Source organism: Pleurodeles waltl, chromosome 4_1 (assembly GCF_031143425.1).
Source record: "Pleurodeles waltl isolate 20211129_DDA chromosome 4_1, aPleWal1.hap1.20221129, whole genome shotgun sequence".
NCBI lineage: Eukaryota > Metazoa > Chordata > Amphibia > Caudata > Salamandridae > Pleurodeles > Pleurodeles waltl.
In genome coordinates this window covers 720,285,091-720,298,676 of record NC_090442.1, presented here as the reverse complement: position 1 = coordinate 720,298,676, position 13,586 = coordinate 720,285,091, and positions in this window count along the sequence as shown.

The window sequence follows — 13,586 nt, the reverse complement described above, 5'->3', positions numbered from 1 at the left end:
ACATCACAGCCAGGAAGTTTACTAATACACCTGGGAGGAGGGAGGACCACATCCATTTTCAACTGCTGAACAGCCAAAAGGAGGAACAGCAGCTACAATGGAAGAAACAGCCAGGAAGAGAAAAATAAAATTTGCAGAAAAAGTACTGGAGGTGCTGACGGACGAATGCTGCCAGCACCATGATCAACTCTTTGGGAGAGCAGCCCTCAGTGTGCCAGAGCAGGAAAAAAGGAGGATTTGGAGTGAAATCCAAGACAAAGTTAATTCAATGGGTTTGAGCCACAGAAGTATTGAGGAACTCAAAAAAAGGTGGTATGACCTGCGCTCCCGGACCAAGGAGAGGGTGGCAGAGCGCCTCCGGGAGATGAGGGGCACTGGAGGAGGACCATCTACCATACCACCACCTACCATACCACCATTCCTTGGAGGAAAGAGTGGAGGAGACTCTGGAGCCAGAGGCAGTGTCCAGAATAGGAGAGCTGGACACGTCAACGCCAGGACCATCAACCAGTGAGTACCATGAGACATGCATGTACACCCTTATCTGCCATACCCCCCCCACCACCTGGTACACAGCAGCATGCACAACCAAAATAGCTCCATTTCAGAGTAGCAAGCACATGAATGGTGCATTATGGGTAATGTAGTCAAGTAGGCAGCTGATAGGCAACAGTTTATTAGGAAGCATATAACAGATGGTAGATACTGACAGTGTGTTCCCTATGTCCCACAGGTCTCCCACAAGACACCACCTCCAGCCACACCGTCCAGGGGCCACAGGTCAGCCACCAGGCAGCACAGGACCCAGGAGCAGCCACCACAGGGACCTGCACCACCCAACCACAGTCCCCTCCAGATGCACCAGTGCCCATACTGGAGAGTGAGGCAGCACCCGGTCCCAGCCACAATGCCAGCGTACAGGACACAGAACCACCACCGCCTCGCAGGCGACGTGTCACTGTCCCTACAGTGTCACAGGGAGAAGTAGGGGATGCCTCCATTTCCGCCGCCGAGGCTGCACTCATCCATGGTCAGCGCCTGCAGACAAGGGAAATGAGACTTATTTCAGGGGCCATGCGGCGCATGGAAAGAAACCAAACAACAGGGCTGCAACAGGTCCACACAGAGCTACAACATCTAAACAGCAATGTAGGTGACCTTGCGCTCTCAATCAGACAACTGGTGGCTGAACTTGTCACGGAGAGAGAGGGTGCAAGGCGCTGTCACCGGCAGCTAATCCACCGGCTAGACCACATGGCTGCCTCCATCGTCCGGCTGGCTGTAAACACCACAGGGCTGTCACGCCGCACAGTCAGCCTACAGGTGGACATGGGCCACTTTGGCAACGATGTGGCTCGTGGGCTGGGACGCATTAGCCATGCAGTTGACATGATGGAGGCAGGACAGGTGGCTAGGGGCGCGGCAGACACGCCGCAAGACAGTGAGGAGGGCTCTACTATAAGTAGTGCATCAGCCACAGACACCAGGGTGTTGCGTAGTGGAAGTGCACAGCAGGGCACTGCAGACGCTCCAGGAACCAGCCATGCTGAGCGAGCACAGCGTAGGGTGTGAGCTACGCACTGACATACAATGGAGGCACATGAGGTTAATGTGTCCTCATAGCAGGTGGACTTTTACAGCCACTGATCAGTAGTTTCTGTAAATAGTTTATTGGTTCACATCATTAAAGTTCTTGTTTGTTCCACTTTACACCTGGGCCCTTTGTGTGTGACATTCGTGTGTGTGGTGACAGTTAGCACGTACCTTCCAAAGTATTGGTTTGCAATGTGGTCCCGTCTCTGTCTGCCTTGATTTGCAATGCTTCTATCCCCAGGATGGCGATGTGGTAGCTCTTGCTCATCATCCTCCGAATCTGGGTCTTCAGGGGTGAGATGTAGCCCACGTCTGGTGGCAATGTTGTCCAGTATAGCGCATGCGCCAACTATCTTGAATGCTGTTATTGGGGCATATTGGAGGGCACCTCCACTTCTGTGGAGGCATCTGAATCTTGCCTTCAACAGTCCTAAGGTCCTCTCTATAATATTTTGGGTCCTCCTATGTGCACTGTTGTATCACCTCTCTGTCTCATTGCTGGGTGTTAAGTATGGGGTAAGTATCCATGGTCGTAGTGCATATGGACTGTCACCTGTTTGGCACAAAAAGTACAATGTTAGCTGGGCATTGATGGGTTCCACATTGACCTGTGTGTATGTCTGCAAGGTGTATTCAGCTATACCTAGGAGGTATCCGTCTCCAAACTCCCCACGTTCTAGGCGTTGGTGTATCCCACTGTGCCTGAAAATGTAGGAGTCATGTGTACTCCCTGGGAATTTGGCTACCATGTCAGTTATAACATAATGGGCGTCACATACCACCTGGATGTTCAGTGAGTGGGTACACTTCCGGTTGCGGAACAGATATTCCAGATTTGCAGGAGGGCATATTTGTATATGTGTCCCGTCTACACACCCTATTACATGTGGGAAGTTGGCAAGCCTGTAGAATTCCAACTTGGTGCTATTGATTTCTGCCTCATTCCTGGGTAGGTATATGTATCTGGACATGTGTGTGAGTATGGCATCTAGGAATGATCTGAAGAACCGTGAGAGTGCACTTTGAGATACCCCACCTGCCACGGCAATGACCCCCTGATAGCTTCCCAAGGCCAAGAGGTGCAGTGAGCATAGCACTTGCACATGTGTGGGGATGGCGCTGCTGCGCACAGTCTCGCGTTGAAGCTGTGGATTGACTAGATCTATTAAATCTAGTATTGCTGCACTGCTAAGTCTGTATTTATCATATATCTCCTCCTCAGTTTGTTGGAAAAGTGTCTGTCTGGTTCTGTATATCTTCTCCTGTCTCTGGCTCCTCCTCCTCATCTGCTGTGCGGCGTGGGCTCTCCTCCTCCTTGCTATCACATATATCTCCGCTTGAGTGGCCCAGGTGCCTTCTGGGTCTCCTTTTATACTTTGGTTCTGGTTACCACCTGCTCTGAGTTAGTGGTAAATTGGAAGTGCAAAATGGGCTTTTTGCGACTAGTCGCAATTTGCGAATGGCTATTTCATATGGTTTGTGACTCGAAAAATTGCGACTTCCTATTTGCGGGTCGCAAAATGGGGTCGCTATTTTTGCGAGTCGGTAATGGCTCGCGTCACAATTTGCGATTCGGAAATGGGATTTTTGCATCCCATTTCTGATTTTGCGGGGTAGCAAATTGCGATTCGGGCCATTTGTGACTCGCAAAAGTTTGCTACATCTGGCCCTTGGTGTTGGAGTTCACAAAACACATTTGGAGGGTGTTGACAGCCCGAGTGTGTGGCTGGGGGCACAAAAATGGGAAACTCTTACATTGGCTAGCCACACGGCCTATGGCTAACAGGATCATCTCAGAGATCATAGATGATCCGGGATCTCTTTCCAAGACACCTAGAGAGATTGTGCAAAGTTTTGCTTCCTATTACGCACGACTATATGAGAAACGCCCCAGACCACTGGCAGAGAGGGAGTCCCCCCTCCTCAATGACATTACCCTCCCCAAAATTCATCAGGTAGTAAGAGATAGCTTAGAAGAGGCTATAACTTTGATAGAAGTTACTGATGCGATAGCCAACCTAGCATCAGGGAAGACTGCGGGACCAGACGGCTTCCCAGCATAATTGTACAGTAGATGTAGCGACATCCTAGGTCCTCACCTACTCAACATGTATGACGAAGCAGAAGGCAACGGTCAGTTCCCCTCTGGAATCGACCAAGCCACAAGTGTGGTAATCCCCAAGACCCAACCTCCGTCATGGCGCTGTTCGGATTACTGGCCCATTTCCCTCCTGAATACCGAAACCAAAATACTGTCTACAATTCTTGCCTCCAGGTTGAAAACAGCGCTCCCGTCATTGATTCACCCCGATCAATGTGGCTTCATGCCCTCCCGAAGTACTAGACATTGCATCAGGTGGCTGCACTTGGCCCTGGCGCACCGCGGAGTCTTGACCCGATCCTCCTTGGCCCTACTCCTACTCGATTTTGAAAAAGCCTTCGATACCGTGGACTGGTCCTACCTTGATCGTGTCCTGCAGGATAATGGAATTGGTCCCAAGTTCCGAAGCCTAGTGGGGCTACTATACTCTAACCCAACGGCTAGGGTGCAGGTGAATGGAGTGGTCTCCGACCCGTTTCCCATCAGCCGAGCCACTCGTCAAGAATGCCCTTTGTCCTCGCTGCTCTTTGCACTCGTAATAGAGCCCTTGGTGAAACTGCTGCTTGAGGTCCCTCTGATTGAGGGATGGTCTTGGCCCGCAGGACTGAAGGACCGGGTGGCGCTCTATGCTGATGACGTTCTCCTATACATTGCTAACCCGGCCACAAGTGGCCCTTGTATCTTACAGATTCTGGACCTCTTCTCAGAGGCATCAGGCCTAATTCTAAACCCCCGCAAATCTTTACTGGTGACTCTACACCCCACGAGGGACTGTATTGACTGGCAACATAACATCCCCATCCGTCAAAATAGTTTCAAATACCTGGGGGTCCACGTTGCCCTTATTCCAGAACTAGTGTGGGAACTTAACGTTACACCACTTACTACAAGAGTCAAAGACGATCTTCAACGTTGGCAAACCCTACCCCTCAATCTGCTTGGGAGAATAGCACTCTATAAAATGATGGTCCTCCCTAGGCTCCTTTATTTACTGCAGAACTTCCCATACCCAATCTCCAAGAAATGGTTCAAAGAAATAGACTCAGTGGCGCGCCAGTTCTTGTGGAGTGGTACCCGTCCTAGACTGGCACTTACTACTTGTCAACGAGAAGTCTATGACGGAGGTTTGGGAATGTCTAATATTCACTACTATCACCTTGCAATGCACTTGCTTGTAATTAACGATTGGGTGGGAGGCAGTTGGACAGACCCCTCATACCAACTGGAGCTCCGCACACTGGGCTACCCCAGGGTCTTCAATGGTCTTTATGGTTGCCTGATCCCCTGGATTATCCCAGAGGTGACTAAAGTAATCTTGCTGGGGTGGCGCACAGCCCAGAGGGTGTCGGGCTGGTGGGGTCGCATTACCCAACAGACTCCGCTATGGCATGGAAAATTACTTGCAGAGGTTGCGGGGCTGGAAGGGTTCCAGAGGTGGGACAACAGAGGAATCTCCACACTGGGAGACGTCGGAGGGGATCACATATGAGGTCCTTCGAGGAGCTTCAGGGACTCTTCTCACTAAACAGGACACAGTTCCACAGCTACCTCCAGCTTTGCCATGTTTTGCTAGTGCACACACGAGCGGGAGAACACATTCCCGAGTACAGCCCCATGAAAGCGAAGGTACTAATGGGAAATCTAGGCAGAGGAGGTGTTTCCCAGATCTACCGCTCACTGATAACCAATACCTCATGTTCCCTTGGGGGACTTCGTCACAGATGGGAGGACGGGGTTGGACCAATGGAGGAAGAGGAATGGAGAGAGGCTTTGATGGCACCTCAGACTCTAACGATGGCCACCCGATTCCGTCTTCTGCAAGCCCTCTATCTACACACAGCATACCTTACACCTGCTAAACTGCACACAGCAGGCCTCTGACCCACAGCTGACTGTCCCCGGTGTTCCAACCCAAATGCTAACTTCTTCCATATGATGTGGGCATGCCCAGTTATAGGGACTTACTGGAAGGTAGTCACAAGAGAGATCTCCAGGGCTCTGCGAGAGGACGTAGAGGTGGCCCCACTACCACTTCTACTAGGGGTCATGGGGGATGTGGGATTAAAGAGGGCGGACTGGAGTTTTGTGGGAGTGGCATGTCTGGTGGCAAAGAGAGACATTATGGTGGACTGGAAAGCCGGAGCAGCACCGACTCGGGGTAAATGGAGACGGGGAGTGGACTGGTATGCACAGTGCGAGAGGCTGGTGTATGAGGCCAGGGGGTGCCCAAATAAATATGACAAAGTGTGGGGTATGTGGGAGGCCATGACATACGACTAGCTCAAAACAGAGCCGTTCAATTGGAGGAGTGGCGCCTTTACCAAAGGAGATGGTGGGAAGATTCCCTCTCCTTTTTTTTCTTCTACTGCCTACATCCTTCCTTAAGAGACTGAAACCAGGTTATTGACTACCATCTTGACACACAAATATTGCACACTGAGTTCTGTCTGGGAACCGGGGTTGACTGTGTTTGAGCACCAGTTGTTTTCATATTATTCGTATATGTTGTACTATTATTTTACCATCTATTGCAAAACAATAAAAATCTCTTTATAAAAAAAAAAAGAAATCACTATTACCGAATAGCAAATTTCATACATCCCATTTTGCATTTCTTGAATAGCGATTTCTTAAAATTCGCTATTTAAGAAATGCAAACTAGTAGCTTGATACATCTGGCCCCATGTCTTTAGATTTACCTTTAGGGATGAACACTGGAAGGTATGCAAAGTTGCACAACAACCATGGTAATGTCATTATCTTAAATATTGCTACCCTGCCCTCAACAGAGATAAGGAGAGTTTTCCAGGAATCCATGCTAACCTAAAGGCTCCACTAGCCATACCAATATTCCCTACCAGGAGACGGGAGGAGTTTCCGAAGATTCAAACCTCTAGATATTTAATTGGGTAATACTCCCAGTGCATTTTGTGGATGTCTGGCAGATCAAGAGGTGATGCCATGATGGGGAACAACTGGTTTTACTCTGATTTATACATAATCCAGAGGTCTCTCTAAATTTGCCTTGGAGTTGTACTGCCTTCTGAAGATCTGTCCTCTAGTTCCCTAGAAACAGCATTACATCATCCGCAATCGAGCAAAATATAATATGTGATCATGTGGGGACATATCCCTGTAAACTGATGACCCAATGGGACTTTGCATGCCAACGGTTACACTGCAGTAACTGTGAGTAACAATGGAGACAGGAGACAGACCTACCTGGTACCCATTTCCCATTTTTGACATGATGGCATAGAGGTAATCCCACTCTCGGCTATTAAAGGCCTTTTCAGTATCCACTGCCATGAAAACCACCCCAGCTGGAACACCTGGTACATCCAGCAGGATAGGATAGTCAGCAGTCTACGAATGTTCAACACTGTATTACGGCTACGGATGAACCCATTTTGATTAGGGTTGATAAGATCTTGCATGTGCTAGAGGAGTCTTTTTACCAAAATGCCACTAAGGCCCTCATTACAACCCAGGCGGTAAATCCCGCTTTCCGCCATGCAGAAGACTACCAACATACCATTGCAGCAGCGGAATTCCACTACAGGTATTACGACTCACAGCTCGGAATCCGCCACAATACAGACACCAACACAAGTCCACTACACCAAGGGTCAGTGATAAACTGGCGATACCAAAACCTACACCGTCACGCCAACAGGAATACGCCCACAGTATCACGACCCGCGAATCAACACGGCGGTCTTTCAACCGCGGTAAACCATTGGCGATACATACTACAGCACTCAAAATACACACACATTTACAAAACACAACCACATTGGACAATTCAAAATACATACACCTGATACACATACACACACCACACCCATACACCCAATCTAATATAAAAAACACACAAACATCACCCACAAACCCTTACCACCAAAATTCTGAAAGAAGGCCAGAGAGAGAGACTACCTAACACAACACCAGCATCCACGGACACACAACACCATCAGTCATACAACATCCACGCACCTCAAACAACACGCATCAACACATCCCCTCACACATCACAACAGACAGCACCTCACACATCACCCACACCACATCATGGCACCTCAAAGACACCCCAGGTTCTCTGAGGAGGAGCTCAGGGTCATGGTGGAGGAAATCGTCCGGGTAGAGTCACAGCTATTCGGATCACAGGTGCAGTAGACATCCATTGCAAGGAAGATGGAGCTATGACGCAGAATTGTCGACAGGGTTAACGCAGTGGGACAGCATCCAAAAACACAGGATGACATCAGGAAGAGGTGGATCGTTCCGTGGAATCCAGACACCAGATTGCTGTACAGAGGACTGGCGGTGGACCCCCACCTCCTCCCCCACAACTAACAACATGGGAGGAGCAAGTCTTGGCGATCATGCACCCTGAGGGCCTCGCAGGAGTATCAAGAGGACTGGACTCTGGTAAGGCAGATCTTTACTACTTTATCCCCCCCACCTCACCTGCATGCCATCACATACTCCCACCCTCACCCTCACACCCATCACCCCAACAATCCACAGGCCCTGCATGTAACACCAATGCATAGACACCCATCACCAAAGCATGTCCAGTAGAGAGACTCACCCATGCCCCAAAATCCCTACTCACACAAGGGCCATGGCAATAATGCAAGCACAGGTGTAGAGGGTAACTCACCCATTGCACAAGATGGCACACACAGATACAATAAATATGCATTTACACCCCAACAGGACCCCTACCCCAGTTCACCGGACAGGAGGTGCCAGGCCCCACAGAAGAGGCCCACAGTGACGACAGCAGCTCTGCACGCCTGGATCAAGATGACCAGTCCGGCCCATCAGGGACCTCTGGACTGTCGGTTCCCCTGACAAAGTCACAAACCACCACTGAACCTCCCCCCTCAGGAAACACCGCCACAGCACCCACCCTAGCGGGCCCATCCCTCTGTCCCCAGGACACATGAATCAGCAGTGTGTCCACCACTACAGGGAACCCAGGCAACCCCACTAACACAGGAGGATCAGGGACCTGGGGGCAGTGGCAGTGGGCACACGGTTCGGGGGACAGAAGCACAGGATAACAGGGAAGCTGGGAGGACTGCTGTGCGACAGGGGGAGGACAGACCCAGAGAACCCACTCTCCATGAGGTACTCTCCAACATCATGGGAGCTTACCACCATTCCCAGGAGACCATGGGCACGGTATTGGCCAGGTTTCAGGAGACCCAGCGGCTGCAGGAGGAACACTACCTGGGGATCAGGGAGGACTTGAAGTCCATCAACATCATCTTGATCACCATTGCAGGGGTTCTGGCAGACCTTCTCAACGCCAGGAGAGACACAGTGGCACACCAATGGGTCCCTGACACTAGCCTGGACGATGAACAGCCCTCCACCTCCGCCGGCGCTAGTGGACAGGAGGCACCGCCACAGGAACAACAGGCCACCAGCACCCTACCCCACCCCCTGCAGATGGAGAACCACCCCGCAAACGGTCCCTAAGATCCAAGAACAAGACAGATAACATTGCCAAGCCCCCTCCAGGAAATAAGACCCCCCAGAATGTCACCCTTCTGTCCCACTTTGACACCTTGTCCACCTTAAACTGCAATTGCTCTACTTCCTATGCCCCATTTGACAATGCACATGTGAAACAAATAGACTGAACTCTGCCATGGACATTCCTTCACCATCACCCCAGCCCATTTTAAAAACCCCTTCCACTTATTTGCACAGAAATAAACACACTTGAATCACAAAACAATCTGGAGTCAGTCTGTGCTTTCACAAATGTGCAATTGCAAAATCTCTGGACTATAGCAATGTCAATGTACTTGTTCACATAACAATGTAACACAGCTGTAGGCCAGCAGTAAACATAGCAGAGGACACAAAGTGGGACCCAGATCGGTGAAATGGAAAGGCAAAGTAACACGTCAGGGTCCATACACTGAGTGAAAATAACAGACTTATGCTAGCTCCAACAATAGTATGAGATGTGGGAAGCAGTTACATCTTCTTACCTGTGTCTCACTGGAAGTATTGCATGATAATGTTGTTTCAGTTGTCGACACCTTCTTCTTCTGCCTCCTCTTCTTCATTGTCCACAGGCTCCACAGCTGCCACAAGACCACCATTTGGCCCATCCTCCTGCAGAAAAGGCACCTGGCATCGCAAAGCCAGGTTGTGCAGCATACAGCAGGCCACGATTATCTGGCACACCTTCTTCGGTGAGTAGTATAGCGAGCCACCTGTCAGGTGGAGGCACCGGAATCTGGCCTTCAGGAAGCCGAAGGTGCGTTCTATAATCCTCCTAGTTCGCCCATGTGCCTCATTATAGCGTTCCTCTGCCCTTGTCCTGGGATTCCTCACTGGGGTCAGTAGCCATGACAGGTTGGGGTAACCAGAGTCACCTGCAAATGTGGAAGGACAACTGTTAGATCCACACTAACCATTAGGGACAACCCCATACCCAGACACCTATGTCAACTGTGTTGGGACCTTGGCCTCACCTGTTAGCCACACACAGTGCCTCAGTAGTTGCCCCATCACATAAGGGATGGTGCTATTCCTCAAAATGTAAGCGTCATGCACAGAGCCAGGATACTTGGCACTCACATGTGAGATGTACTGGTCTGCCAAACACACCATCTGCACATTCATAGAATGGTAGCTTTTCTGGTTTCTGTACACCTATTCATTCTTGTTGAGGGTACAAATGCCACATGTGTACCATCAATGGCACCAATGATGTTGGGGATATGTCCCAGGGCACAGAAGTCACCTTTCACTGCGGGCAAATCCTCCACCTGAGGGAAAACGATGTAGCTGTGCATGTGTTTCAGCAGGGCAGATAACACTCTTAACAACACGTTAGAGAACATTGGCTGGGACATCCCTGATGCCATGGCCATTGTTGTTTGAAAAGACACACTGGCCAGGAAATAGAGTACAGACAGAACCTGCACTAGAGGGGGGATTCCTGAAGGATGGCGGATAGCTGAAATCAGGTCTGGCTCCAACTGGGGACACAGTTCCTGGATTGTTGCACCATCAAGTCTGTATGTGATTATGATGTGTCTCTCTTCCACTGTCGACAGGTCCACCAGGGGTCTGTACACCGGAGGATGCTGTCATCTCATCACCTGCTCCAGCAGACGTCCCCTATGGAGGAGAACAGCGAGCAGAGGGTCATCCAACACCGAGGTATCACAATGTGTTATTTGCGGAAACGTTGGTAATTCGCAATGTGCCGGTATCTGTCTGTATTCCCGGCCTAGATAGGTGTGATGCAGTTTTTATCCATCCCATGTAGCCCACTGAAACGGCGGCTGCCTGACCTGCAAGGTGGGACAGGGGAAATGAGGTAACTGCGCTGGCGTTGTACACTGTTGAGGTTGGCGGTCGAAGACCGCGGCGCAATTCAGCATTGGTTAACATTGGGCCCTATGGGTCCCAGGAGCCAATGACAATGTACGCCGGCGGTGACAGTACGCACCGCTGCGGACGTGACCGCCATTTTCTATCTGGTCACTCACTTGATACCTGACCTTCAACAGGAGAGGACCTACACTGCAAGTGCTGCTGTGACCTGTGTCTGGAAGCGACAATGGCTATGGTGTCTGGGGAAAGGGCCTCTGCCTTCACTTCGGAGGAGTTGGAGAAACAAACAGACAAACAGGTGAGTACACTGTGAGCATGCTGCGTGGGCAATGCCTGTTTTGAGTGGTGTGGATGGAAGATACATGGGGGGGGCTGAGGCCTGCATGTGAGGATGGTGAGTGTATGTGAGTCAGGGCATGGGTGGGAACTGGTGGGCAATGAGTATGACGGTCCAGACGGGTGAGTAATTTCCTTTCCTCCTGTACCTTTCCTCTAGGTCAGCGCCCACCAGAAGAAGGGTATTTGGCGTGCCTTCGCCAATGGATGTCCGGAGCTCCCACTGCCATAAAAGATGAGAGGACCTGCGCCGCAGGCGCAAGAAGACGGCAGAGGCCCAGCTGGGGATGGCCTCCCAACGTGGAAGGGGTGCCCGTCGCACCATGACCCCCCTGATGTACCAGATCCTGGCGGTGGCCTATCCGGAGTTGGATGGGCGCTTGAGGGCATCACAGCAGCCACAAGGGGGTGAGTACACTCTCATTCAGCTGACTCTGCGCGCATTATGAGGTGTCTGGGTGGGGGAGGTGGGCTGTGGGTTCCCCTAGGCCAGGGCGAACTTGGTAGGGAAGGTCCCTTGTTAGGCAGGCTCTGTGGCACCCCAACCCCACTAGTGTTAATAGCCATCTACACCTAGTCAGGCTCCTGTGACTTCCAGGTGTGCAGCAATTGGGTTTAAGCCTCATACCCCATGGGCATGTGAATTTGCTAGGAACTGTTAGTGCATGGCTTAGTGCAGAGGGCTGATCCCTGGGTGTTGTGTCTGCCAACGGTAGTGGTGGTGCATGCACTGAACATGTTTTTCTTCTGTCTCGCCCCCCCCCTTTTTGTTTTGTCTCCCTGTTCTTGTGTGCAATAACATCATCTGGTGGAGGAGCAGTGTCAACGGAGCAGGGGGGAGCTGCAACCCACTTGGCCCAGGAGGGTGAAGCAACGGAGTCTGAAGCTACCAGTGGGATGGAGGGCAATGGAATCTCCACGACGGGGACAGGAGCATACAGCAGTGACAGCGACTCCTCCTCTGATGGGAGCTGCCTTGTGGTGGCGGGCACCTCTGTGCCCACTGCATCAACAGGTACAGCCGCCACCCCCCTACCAGCACTGCCCTCCCTGAAGCCCCTCAGCGTGTGTCCCGTGCCCGCACACCCAGGAGGGTGGGCATCTCCTTTGCCCCAGGCACCTCAACCCCTGCCCCAGTCAGCCCGGCTGCCCTCAGTGACGAGGCTATTGACCTCCTGACATCCCTCACTGTTGGGCAATCTACCATTTTGAATGTCATCCAGGGTGTTGAGAGGCATTTGCAACAAACAAATGCATACCTGGAGGACATACATTCTGGGCAGGCGGCCCAACAGAGAGCATTTCAGGCTCTGGCCTCAGCACTGATGGCAGCCATTTTCCCTGTGTCCAGCCTCCCCCCTCCAACTTCCTCTACCCCGACCCAATCCCCTGTACCTCAGCTTATCCCAAGCACACCATCAGACCACCATGCACACTCATCAACACACAAGAGTGGACATGGCAAACATAAGCACCACACATCCCACAAGCACTCACACAAGCACCATACCCATGCAGACATACCAACATCTACTGCCTCTACTGTGTCCCCTCCCCCACACCCTCCTCCTCCCTCCCAGTCTCCATTCACACCTGCATGCACTACATCCTCAGCCATTACCTCCATCACCAGCACGCCCATCACCACACACCGCTCACGTGCAATCACCACCCCCACTACCATGCACACATCCCCAGTGTCCACTCCCAGTGTGTCTGTGAGCCCTCCTCCCAAAGTACACAAACACAGGCACACACCCACCCAACAGCCATCCAGCTCACAACAGCCTCCGGCCCATGCACATTCACCCAAATTCAGCAAACGTACACCTCCTACAACCACTACCTCTTCCTCCACTCCCAAACGCCCTCCATCTTCCCGTCCCAGTGTGTCTAAAAAACTTTTCCTGGCAAACTTTGACCTCTTCCCTTCACCTCCCCCCCCGTCCTTCCCCTAGGGTCAGGCTTTCCAGGTCCCAGCCCAGCACCTCAGTCACCAAATCCCCCGGCAGAGTGGTGCCAGCAACTGCGGGGTCATCGAGTGCGCCACCCATCAGAGATGCCAGTGTGCCACAAAGCGAGGGCAAGGACATTCTGCCACCTGCCAAGGTGAAGAAGGTGCCCACATCCCAGAGGGAGAAGCCACACCTACCAGCCACCAAGGACTCTGCCAAAACAAAAG